Source organism: Nuphar pumila, chromosome 3, assembly GCF_984573655.1.
Source record: "Nuphar pumila chromosome 3, dmNupPumi1.hap1.1, whole genome shotgun sequence".
Taxonomy (NCBI): Eukaryota; Viridiplantae; Streptophyta; class Magnoliopsida; order Nymphaeales; family Nymphaeaceae; genus Nuphar; species Nuphar pumila.
In genome coordinates, this window is record NC_143251.1 from 40,595,151 (window position 1) to 40,607,709 (window position 12,559).

Sequence of the window (12,559 nt, forward strand, 5' to 3'; positions counted from 1 at the left end):
ACCATTTTCTTTAGGTGGCTCCCAAATGTCTTAGATCCATATGTGTGTAGATGGGCTTCGGGCATCTTCGATCGATTTTGTGAAGCCTTCGCAGAGCGATTTTTAAATGCATCTCCCGCCCACATATCGCACATTTCATCCCAGTAATCTCTCCTGATAGTAATAGGACCATGGCCCTTCCACAGTAATGGATCATCTACTACGCCAGATGCTTTTTTTGCTGCAGTCTTCATAGTGTGCAGCATGTCTGCAAATCGATTGGCAGTCACCTTCTGCCACACCTTCCTTGCATCATTTTCTTCCACCGTAGTTGCAAAGCGATTCGAAGCCTACAAATATTTTCAGAAAGTTAGTAGACATTGCTTAAATAAATTAAATATGAAACACATTAACTAGGAGGAACAACTGTATACCATGAATGAGGACCACAATCTGTCTAACACCTCCTTTGGGTACTCTTTCCATTGAGCAACTGGTCCTGGTAGATGTTGAAGAAGTGAATTCCTAATCTCCCGTACTACTTCTTGTGGCTCAAACCTCGTGCTGCACATGAATTGTTACACAGTAAATATCAATATAAAATATTTAAAAGATATGCAATAATTGAAAACAAAATACTTACGGTCGATTATCGATATACACTATTCGAATGAGTCTTCTTGTGCCAGCCTGAGAAGACCCTGTTTCCTGTGTTGGCTGTTGACTTGTGCGATCAACTGGTGTAGGTGGGTCGTGTACAGGCGCAACATCATCTGTAAAAAAATACACACCAAGTTCTCAGAATGTGCATTTGAACTAATCAAGCATCTAATTAGTTATATGATATACCTATCACAGGAGCCCGTGAAGATGAAGGTTGAGCCTGGCTACTACTAGATGAGCGACCACTATAACCTCCACGAACCATATTCTAACAAATAACATATGTCATACAATACATTCAAATAATTCACATCAAGTATTACAATGCATTCAAGTCATTCACATCAAGCATTGCAATGCATTCAAATAATTCAAATCATTGACATCAAGTATTGCACTAATTCAAATCATTCGTTAATTGCATAAATTATAATACATTCAGATAATTGAAATCATTCACATCAAGTATTACAATGCATTCGAATCATTCGTATCAAGTATTACAATACATTGAAATAAAATTTTTAATCATTCACACCAAGTATTGCAATACAACTCACATCAAGTATTACAATGCATTTAAATAGAGGTTTGTAGTATAAGATTTTGCTCACTAGCTTGAGAATTCTTCCTCGTCACTAGTTTGACTTTCTTCTTCTTCTTCTTCTTCTTCATTGTTTGCCCATCCACTTGATACATCATTTGGATCACATTCCTCTATGAATGTTTCATCAGCCAATGGAGATATGACATGCATATCATGCGCAACATCGTGACCATAAGCGAAGTCACAGACATCATCTGATTGATAGTAATCACTGTCTTCAGCTAACTCATCTTCCTGTAACTGATCATACTCGGGGTATAGTTTGGATTTCACCTTGCAAACTGCCCACCATTCATTTCTATCTGACTTTTTTATACTCGGATATGAAGTATAATAAACTTGTTGAGCTTGCGAGGCTAATATGAATGGTTCATATGTTCCAAACCTGGATTTATGATTCACCTCCACAATGCCTGAAGCTTTGTCGAGTCTTGTTGCAGTTGGATCAAATCAATGACACTTGAATACCGTAACCCTGTTATTCATGCCTAAGTAAGTCAACTCCATTATTTCCTCTATAACACCGTAGTAATCATGTTCATTTTCACCGTAGCTGCTACCCTTGACACACACGCCACTATTTATCATTGATTTGTTTATACCGTAGTCTTTTGTATGGAATCGATAACCATGTACGATATACCCGTTGTAGCATTACACAACTTTGGTCGGACCATTTTCTAAATCACATATTCCTTGATCTTTAACATCACCATGGCGAACCTACGCACAGACATAAACAATTATTGTGATCACGATCAATTAAGTAACTTAGTGTTGTTTATAAGTACAAAATTTATGTTAGCTTCTTTACCAACTGTTTCAACCACTCCACAAACTTAGTTTCACGTTCTTTTTATACTTCTGCATTAGTGAGATGTGAAACTTTGCTTTGCAACTCCAGATCAAATCGTCTGCAAACCACAAATACTTATATTACCGAGCTATGTATCCACATATAGAACATAAAAGGATTTATAATTGAGTTGCATATACATATACTTACTCGATGTATGGGTCGATCGCTGAACAATTAAAAAGAATATAGATGTGTGCTGCATCTTGCTCTCGATCTGTCAATAGCCTTGATCGGCAACTACCAAATGCATGCCCAAGTCGTTGAAATATCGACAGCTTGTCAGCTACAGTTACTTGTTCTCCATCATCAAAGTGCTTCCAAGCTTCAGCGTCAACAGGATGCGTGATCTTGTTTTCATCGTGTCGAACTTTATTTGCATGCCATCTCATGTGTTTAGCTGTCTTTGAAGACATATACAATCGCTGCAATCTAGGAGTGATAGGAAAGTAGCGGAGCGACTTGTATGAAACTTTCTTTGATCTTGTGCTACCATTGCCTCTTGTCTTTGGCTTGAACCGAGGATGCCCACATGACGGGCATGATATGTCGTTTTCCTGCTCCTTGAAATACAACATGCAGTGATTTGGACAAGCATCAATCTTTTTGTAACCCATACCTAGAGCGTTGACCATAACTTTCGCACGATAGAAATTTTGTGGCAATTTCTCATCTTTAGGCAACATACTCTTCACACTCATGCACAAACAGTCAAAACATGATTGACTCAAATTATACTCGGACTTCAAATTCATTAGTTGAAGAACTGCAGACAAGATAGTGTGACTCTCACAACCGTTCCAAAGTGGCTCATCAGCATCTTTAAGTAAATCATAAAATCTACTAGCTGCATCGTTTGGTGATTCTTCATCTACGACAGTTCTTACATCACTAGAACTCATAGCAGAACCCAGTTCTGTTCCTGCAGCATCAAATATCAAATTCGTATATGAATTATCGTGCATCACATTCACCCGTGCATCAAAATCGTTTCTAAATTCTTCTCCATGAAACGTCCAGTTCTGATAATCACTCACAAAACCCTTCCTGTATAGGTGATGTCTAACGCCATGAGGTTCTACAAATCGATTATTCTTACAAATCTTGCAGGGACACCTAATCCGACCTGTGGGATCTACCGTACTGACACTCGCCGTTGCAAATTCAATAAAACTATCGACACCATCCATATATTCATGCGATAACTCATTGTCCACTATCCTACGGTACATCCATTCACGGTTTGCAGTCATTCTGTCGTATGATGTTACGAATAGTATCCTAACGAATTAAGAAAAAAACAATCAGAATGCTACGATGAAGAAAATATCAAATTTATCATGCAATATACTATGTCAAACAATAACAAGAATTTTGATGCATGCATTGATAACTTAATATTTTCATGTGCAAACTATTAATGACATGATACAATCATTTGAAGCATGCTTTTATTATAAAATTTCACATGGAAGTCAAAATCAAATTGAAAGTAACTACATGCAAGCATGGATACAATTACATCAAACATTGCAATACATCATAATCATTCATATCAAATAAATGGCAAACATGTACCTGCAGCAAACACACTTCAATATCTCACTAACTACTACCATGCTTAGCATGGACTCCGTACTCCAAAAATAAGAACACTTCCATATTTCTACATTAAAATCATGCTCAACATGATCTCCGAACTCCAACAAAGCAGTCCTAGATATCAACAACTAAGTCAGTGTGTGAACAATAAAGTGCTGCATTCAATAAATTAAATAACATGTGATACGTTTGCATCACTTACTCACCACGGGTATTTACCCGATTTGCATTGTTGTTGTCATTTACTTACCACAGGTGGCCGAGCACGAGTTGGTTCCGTTGAAAAATCTGCACAAAAACAAAACAAATTAAGTAACAAACTAACTAATCATGAAACAAGATGAAACACTAACTAAAAAAATTAAAACAAATTAAAACAACTCTAACTAATTGAAAGAAGAGAAAAGAAAAATAGTATATATGTTAAGCCAAATCTAACTAGAAGATGCTAATTTAACAAACCAGCTATAACATGTTGAACCAGTCGACTAACATAAAGTCATAGACAATTTCTAATCTGAACTACTTAGCAAAGGAATAGTAAATCAATCAATTAGTTTACTAGAAAAGATATGAACTTCGTTTAACCACCACTATCATAAAGAATTCAAATAGCCCTAATCTAACTAACTGATTGTGAGAACATTAAATACCAATCTATCTAAGAAAAATATAATTATAAAAGACTAATAGATTGAAATACTCTAACTAACCAGATTTCAAGAAAACAAATTGAAGTAAAACTAACTACCAGTAGACATTAACAAACTAACAAATTGATAAAAATTTATGAACTACTCTAACTAGAACAAACTAACAAATTGATAAAAATTTATGAAATACTCTAACTAACCACAGTTGATTAAATCTCAACCTAGCCAGTTGATTTCGATTTGATTTTTTTTTTTATAATTAATTTTTTTTTTGAATTTTAAATCTCAACCTAGCCAGTTAAACCACCTGCCTTTCCGGCAGGGAAGGGGGTTAAACCCCCTGCCGGAAAGGCAGTTCCGGCATGGGGGGTTGACCCCCTGCCGTGCCTTTACGGCAGGGGGGGTCGACCCCCTGCGTTTTCGGCAGGGGGTCGACCCCCATGCCTTTTCGGCAGGGGGTCGACCACCCCTGCCGGAAACGCAGGGGGTCGACCACCCATGCCTTTCCGACAGGGGGTCGACCCCCCATGCCGGAAACGCAGGGGGTCGACCCCCCTGCCGGAAAGCACGGGGAGCGGCGACTGGCGAGGTCGTCGGTGGCCGGCGCAGTCGACAATAGAGAGGGGGAGACCTGGAGCGAAGCTCGGGGGCCACTGGGTCGCCGGAACTCAGAGCGGAGGCGAAGAGGTGGCTGCAGGGAGGATCGTCGATCGTCGGCGGCTGAGGACGCCGATTGCGAGTCGTCGGCGAAGGGGAGACAACACCTCCCGGCAGCAGCCACAGGGAGGAACAACAGGGAGGAGGAAGAGGTCGGCGGCGGGTCGCCGGTGCTCGGGGTCCCTGGCGCAGCCGCTAGCCAAGCAGGGAGGTCGGCAGCGAGGATCGTCGGCGAGGCGGCGGCGGTCGGACGGTGGCGAGAGCCGACGGGCGGCGGGAGGGAGAGGGCGGCGGGTAGGAGCAATACAGCGAAACAGGAAAAAGAGAAAGAGGGATGGGATTAGGGATTTACGCGATATTTAGCGACGGAAACATTCCGTCGCTAAGCCGTCGCTAAATCAAAATACAAAAACTGCGACGGAATATATTTTGTCGCTACTCCGTCGCTAATTAGCGACGGATTAGCGACGACAGAGTTCCCTCTTTAAATCCATCCCTAAAATGGTGTTCTTGTAATAAAAAGTAGCGACAAAAAATTTAGTCGCTAATCCGTCGCTAAGTAGCGACAGATTAGCGATAAAATTTGTTTCCTCGCTAATCCGTCGCGAATTAGCGACAGATTCTATCTCTAGCTAATCTGTCGCTAATTAGCGACGGAAAAAATCCGTCGCTAATTTCCGTCGCTAATTAACAATTTTCTTGTAGTGTAACTCACTTTGCGTGTTTTTTATGAGTTTATTGTAAATAAAATGTTATTTATTTTATTCTTGTATTTATGTTTTAATGCATGCTATTGCCGTTAGTGGCTGTTTGTATTGCCTATGTAGGCACCTTGTATTATCCCATTGGTGGACTTGTGCATGTGCACGTTGTATTTGTGTTATCGTATGGTTTTTGCTTTTGTTTTTTCACATATTTCATGACATGGTATCAAAGCAAGAGATTCTTGATCTTGGTATCTTATTCGAGTCCGTGCTTCAAAAGGAAATTTTGGATTGATATATATATATATATATATATATATATATATATATATATATATATATCTTGTTTAATTAAAAAAAAGGTATTTATAATATATATTTTCTTTCTTTTGTATTCATTTTTTTTAAATATTATGGTTATTTCTAGGGTATGTAAAATGTGTTTTTTGAATCAATTAGAGTTAGAGTTTTGTGAAATATCTTTTAATGAAATATTATTTTAATGACTCTTGTGTTTGTTTATTTTGACATTAACCCATAAGTAGTCTACTCTTGAGCTCCTTATGGTAAGTTTTCCATGTTATTATTATTTTTAATACAAAAAATATATAATTTTATGATCTCGTGTACAAATATATTTATTTTGGGTTTCTTGGACACCATTATGATTATTGGTGACTTTATTCATGTGTCAAAACACGTTCTTTGAATTCTATTTGGTGCTTTCATTGAGATGTACTCATTAAGAATTTTTAAATTCTTGTATGTTTTATATCTTGAGTCATCGTGATTTTAAGTTCGTTAGTCATGCCATGGATGTTTTGTATGCTTTTATGAGATTTCTCCATCGGCATATCATCTTCATATTTACGTGTTGTGGACATATGTCTATCTATGTTTTATGTACCATTAATGATTATGTGTCATTTCAAAATTATTTTCGGTATTGTTTTATGGTCCAAAATTAAATTGAAATTAGAGTTTTATCTTAAAAATCTATTTTTTTAAGTGAACTATTGTTTTATTGGCTCTTAAGCATGATAAGTCAAAATATATTTTGGGTATGTTAATATCTTATGTGAAATCATGATGTTTATATGCATATCTTATGTGTTCCTTCATAATTTTGTTTTGCTTTAAAGTTATTAAATTATTGCATATACATGAATTTTAATTTCTATGTGAGTATCCATGATTAGTTGGACTTGTGTATACTCTTGGTTTTCTATATGGTTTTTTAAAAATCTCTATATATGTTTTTGGTCATCTTTAATGTTGTATGTCATTGTCGTCTCATATTGGACTTGCTTATATTGATGATGCATATAATTGCGTCATTTGATATATTGTTGCGCATATGATAACACTATACTCATTCTAAAGTTTTCATCTACCTTTATTGGATTTGATTTGAAACTTTGTTTTTTAAATTGGTTCTTATATATGAACTCACTTATTTGAAAAATGATTTTTGTGAGTATGTATTGCTTCTTTATGGCATTTGTTTTGTCTATCACAAATTTTTATATGATGCCTCATTTACTTTTGGCCTTATTGTTGTTTAACCAGAGTTGTTTGTTGGGGTGAGTTGTGTGCATCTCAATTTTTTGTCAGTTTAGATTGTCGGCTTATAGTTTGACTCTAATTGACAGTTGTTTGATCTCTGGTTCTGTGGGTGTATTGTATTACTCATTTATTTAGTTGGTCGTTGTTATTATGAATGATTATAATTATGTTTATCTGTGATGACTATCTATTTTGAAATCATGGTGTTTCGAAAGATTGTTAAAATTGATAAGCGTATTCTTCTTAATGACATTAATATGTTTTCATTACAAGCTCTCTTACCTCGTGTATTGCTCCTATTGTACCTCTCATCTAAGTGTCATTATATGTAGGTAAGAGATGTTTGTTTACACCTTCGTGTATGTTTTAGCCCATTGTTGGCATTGTGATTATACTTCTTGATCCAATTGCTGATACACTTGATTTTTTTAGTGTTATTATATATAGACAAGAGATGTTTATTCACTCGTGTGTGATTTTAGTTCATTGTTGGCATTGTGATTATACTCTTTTTTTAGTCACTGATATACTTGTTTTGAGTGTTATTATATGTAGACACGAGATGTTTATACACACCTTCGTGTGTATCTTTGGCCCAAAATGACATTATAACTATACTCTTGTTTTAGTCGTTGATACACTTGATTTTTGAGGTTTGGAGGTCTACTGAGGAGATTTCTTGTGGTGGTTGAACTATTGTTAATATTTGCAAAATAGCATTTCTCGATATTTGTGGGATTTTTAAATCTCTTTATATCTTTCGCAAATTGGTGTTGATTTGCATATATCATTCCCTTTGTTATGTAGGATTTTTTAAAATCTTTCCATTAAATTTTTAAACTTTTACTACTTGTTTTTCCTTCTATGAAAAAATGTTTATCGATAAAATTTCATGTATTTCATTGATAACATATATATATATATATTAAATTTGTTATTTGGTCTTTTGTACTTAAACTCATTCTAGGATGTGGGTTGTGATTTATGGGGATTGCTCTCATTTATTATTATGTGCATTAAATATATTGCAAATATATATGTTTCTAATTGATTATCTTGTCCAAATTATTGTATGCATAAATTTAATTAACTCCTATTTTCTTAAGGGTTCTTTTTTAAAGTGTTATACTTTATATGCATGTTGTTTTTAGTATAAATTGATGATTTGTTTTATTTGAAGTATTTTTCTAAAAATTTGGGATATTATTAATACATAATTATTTATCTCTTCTTGATAATTTAAATGTTTTTTAAGTGATTAAATTCTCTTGTGACCAAGATTTATATTTTCTTGAAAAATATGTTGATTATAGGCTTATGATTGTCTAAAATTGTTTTTATAAATTTTATATCTGAGCTATGCTCTTCTTATCTTAGTTGAATTGTCACTAATGTTTCTAAAAATCTTTAAATTATTACTTTGTTATACTTGAGTGTTATTCTTATTCAAAATATACACTAGTTTTTTTTAAACTATATAACTTTTTGGTTAGGATATTTTTTTTGTATAGTTGAAATCTGTGTTTTGTTCTCTCTACAAGTTTTTAAAGATACGATAGATTGAGAAAGAAATATCTTTGATACATCATATCATGAAGATGGATATAGCCGATGAAGACGTTTGGGATTGATCATCAATGAAGACGAATATTCAAAGACTTATATTTACAAAATTCTCTGATGTGTCATAAAGATAGACACTCTTAATAAAGATATTTGAAAACTTGGATCTTTTCTATTGATTCTTTTTTGTATTTTCAAACTTTTGGTATATCAAACCGTAAGTTTGAGGGGGAGTATTGAGTTGTCTATATATATATATATATATATATATATATATATATATATATATATATATATATATATATATATATATATATAATGATGTAATAGGTAATACCCACTAGGGGTATTTTCATCATTTCACAACTTTGTAATAAGTTGTGCCCATTAGGAGGACTTTCGTTCTTTTAATTTATTTTGTTCTTTGTCTTCTTTTTTTTATTTTATAGGGACTATTTGGTAGAGCTGTTAGGTTCTTTTTGGACTATTTAATATAGAGTTGCAATAGAGTTGTTGGAACAGTCCAACAACTATATTAATAGCTGACTACCTCTTATTTTTAAATAAGGGTAAACCCCCTCTTGTTCTCCCATACTCTTCTAAAGCATTCTAACTCACTTTGTGAGTATATTATAAATAAAATGTTTTTTATTTTATTTTTATTTTTGTGCTTTAATGCATGGTATTGCCCTTAGTGGTTGTTTGTATTACCTACGTTGGCACCTTGTATTATCCCAATGTGGATTTGTGCATGTGCACATTGTTATTGTGTTATCGTAAGCCCTTTGTGGCTTTTGCGTTTGTTTTTTCGTATATTTCGTAACAGTTGCCATAGTGCTAAATAAAAAGAATGAACAATGCACGTGGAAAAGATGAACAATGTACATGAAAAAGATAAACAAGTCGAGAGGATAAGAGATAGTCTCTGTATATGAACCATTTGGCATTCTTCACATTGTGTTCATCTTCTTTCTTTATTAAATTATGTGCCTCCAAGGATACATTTCTTCCTTTTCTTCTTCCTTTCCGGGGAATGCATTTATTTCTAGAACCAGCACATTTCCTTTCCAAACTATGAATCTTAACAGTCCGAGATCAGTCCTTAAAGATCATATATTTGAGTATCAGCAGCATAGCATCCCAAAACTCGAATAAATGGTGAGAAAGCAGAAATCTCTGCCATTGCATCCAACACCTTCTGATCATCAATCGACCCTTCAATGTCGACATAGAAAACATGTTGAAATTCTTTTACCAAATCTCTTCCGGTAGTATCTAATATCCTAATGGGCTCCCACAAAGAGTTGTTCACTTCCAGCTTTGTAAGATTGATGCTCCGTGATGAGAATGCTGACAGCACTCGAAGCAATGGTTGCAGACCACCTTTGTGAGCTATAACCATACTGGTCTTTCTGGTGTTTTCTATCCTTGCAACTGTCACTGGGTTTTTGGATAGGATCAAGAACCTAGTAACATTCCAAGGCTCATCTTGCAATCCCTGTGCAAGGACTTCGAGTCCATAGAGCTTGGCAGCTTGTGTGCTAGCTATGGCTGCTGTGTCAAGCATCTGCTGTGATAGCAGCAATTCAACAGCCCCTGCAGTATCATCAACTGCCTCTTGCGGGGCATCCAAGCCAAGACGGGCTAGGCCCTGCTTACAATGAGCCAGCGCCACAGGGTGGCTGATCACCCTTTTCACCTCTTCCTTTCTTACCCCTGGAATTGCAAGCAAGCAGTAGTGGACAAATAAATTTATCTCTTGAGTTATGTACAAACCATGTTCTAGCAAGAGATTGTAGTTGCGGACCTTGTCACCCTCCATCGTGCTTTCGACAGGCATTATTGCACGATCAGCTTGCCCAGTCTCGACTGCCTCAATAGCATTAAGAATGGCCTTGCATGAGACAGTTGTGCAATCCAGACAGGCTAACTTGGCTGCAACCTCACTGTATGCACCTGGAATTCCCTGGTATGCTACTCGAAGTCGCGTGGTCTTATGTTGCTGATCCAGATCTCTTTTTGGTCTTGTTCTTTCTCTCTCTTTGTTGATGATGATTTCTTTGCCTAATATCTGTTGCTTGCTTTTTACGATGGTGCTGATTTGGGCTGAGGATCTTATGCATTGGAATTGGGTTGTCTTTGTTGATGCTGATACGCTGTATTTCACCTGTTTGGTTGAGCTCAAGATGCCATTTGACATGAATTCTGCTGCCAGTGCCATGAATCACCAGAGGAGCCAGGATCTGAATCTTTGGAGGCAACCACGGTGAGAAATGCTGGTGGTTATAGAAAAATGAGAGAGAGCTGATAGTTATAGGTCATTGGCTGATTCTATTCACATGAAAACTACGACTTTGTCATGAATCCATATTAGTTGTGTCTTAACATTATCAATTGGTGTCATTTATCACAAGGGAGAATTGTTTCCTTATTGGGGGTTGTGAAGTGGTTTAGAGTTCCTCTACCATTCCTATCCTGCAATAAGCATTGACTGTTGAACTGAAAGTCTATTCTTTATAAGCCGAACCTAGTGTTTTTCCTGTGTGTGCCAATTGATATCATTCCTTTCCTTGTAGCAGATTGCATCCTTCACCACTGTTTTTTTTAAACCAGTGCTCCAGTCTGGCATCCTAACCCAAGTATGGGGAGGTTCTTCATGATGTCATTTCTTGTTAGATAATATTTGCTAGAAATATGAATACCGCGGTGAGTACTCTGGTGACTTATATTGGACAAGCCTGTGCTACAAACGGATGATCTTTGACTTGGTCCTCAATATATCCATGTTTACAGTTGGTCATCTCTTCATATCAACTGTAGGTACTATTGTAATCTTTGCAGTTGGTTTTGTGAGTGTTATTGCTGTGGGTGGTGGCTGACAGGACACAAGTGAGACTGTAGCTCAGAGTAGCTCCTTATCAGCTAAAAACCTTCATAGTACACTACCACAGTTTGATTAAAAAATTACAGTGCACTCTTGACTTGTTTTTATCTTCCTTACAGCAGTACGACTTATATTCTAGGTGATCTATTTTTATAAAGTATATAGAAGTTGGAACTGCTCTGGAGAAAAATTCTTCAGTTGTCTGTTCCAATAACCTAAACTAAGATCTCTCTCTCTCTCTCTAAAACCCAATAGGAGTTATTTTGTTGAGGTCAAGGAAGTTGAGAACTACATCGCATGTCTACATCTCTACCTACAAACACATCCTTTTTCCTATGGTTAATCAAAATAGTGTTTTGAGGCAAGTTCCCTTAGAAGAGCAAATTTTTAGTTGATTAATATTAAGCATGGTTAAAGTCATAATAGGTCTGGTCGATATACATGTGCTTTTTGTATTATAGAGTTTTTGATCATGAATTTAAATTGTGAAAAAAATTGGATGTGATTCTGCAAATAATCTTCTTAAAGATTAGATTGTTTTGGTGAAAGGCATTTGGAACGGCCAAAGGTGGGTCCTAAATGATAATGCTAAAGGAGTTCATGACACCATTTTTGAGTAAAAAATTATTCATGAGTTCCATCTAACGTTCAATCTGTTGGGTCTTGGATGCATATGAAAGTAAGCTATGCTATATTATATTTCACAAAGGGGTTGAATGTTAGCTAAATCCCATTTTCATATTGGATTTTTTTTTAATGTTAGATAGGTGTAAAGACACTTCTGCCTTAACGATCAGGGCTGTTGCTAGTCTCAAGTCAGTCAGG

General features: G+C 35.9%; 1 pseudogene; it reads right to left on the reverse strand.

Annotated features, from left to right (window-relative positions):
- Positions 1–9,952: 9,952 nt before the first annotated feature.
- LOC149842677 (arogenate dehydratase/prephenate dehydratase 6, chloroplastic pseudogene) lies at positions 9,953–11,071 on the reverse strand (annotated as a pseudogene).
- Positions 11,072–12,559: the final 1,488 nt, after the last annotated feature.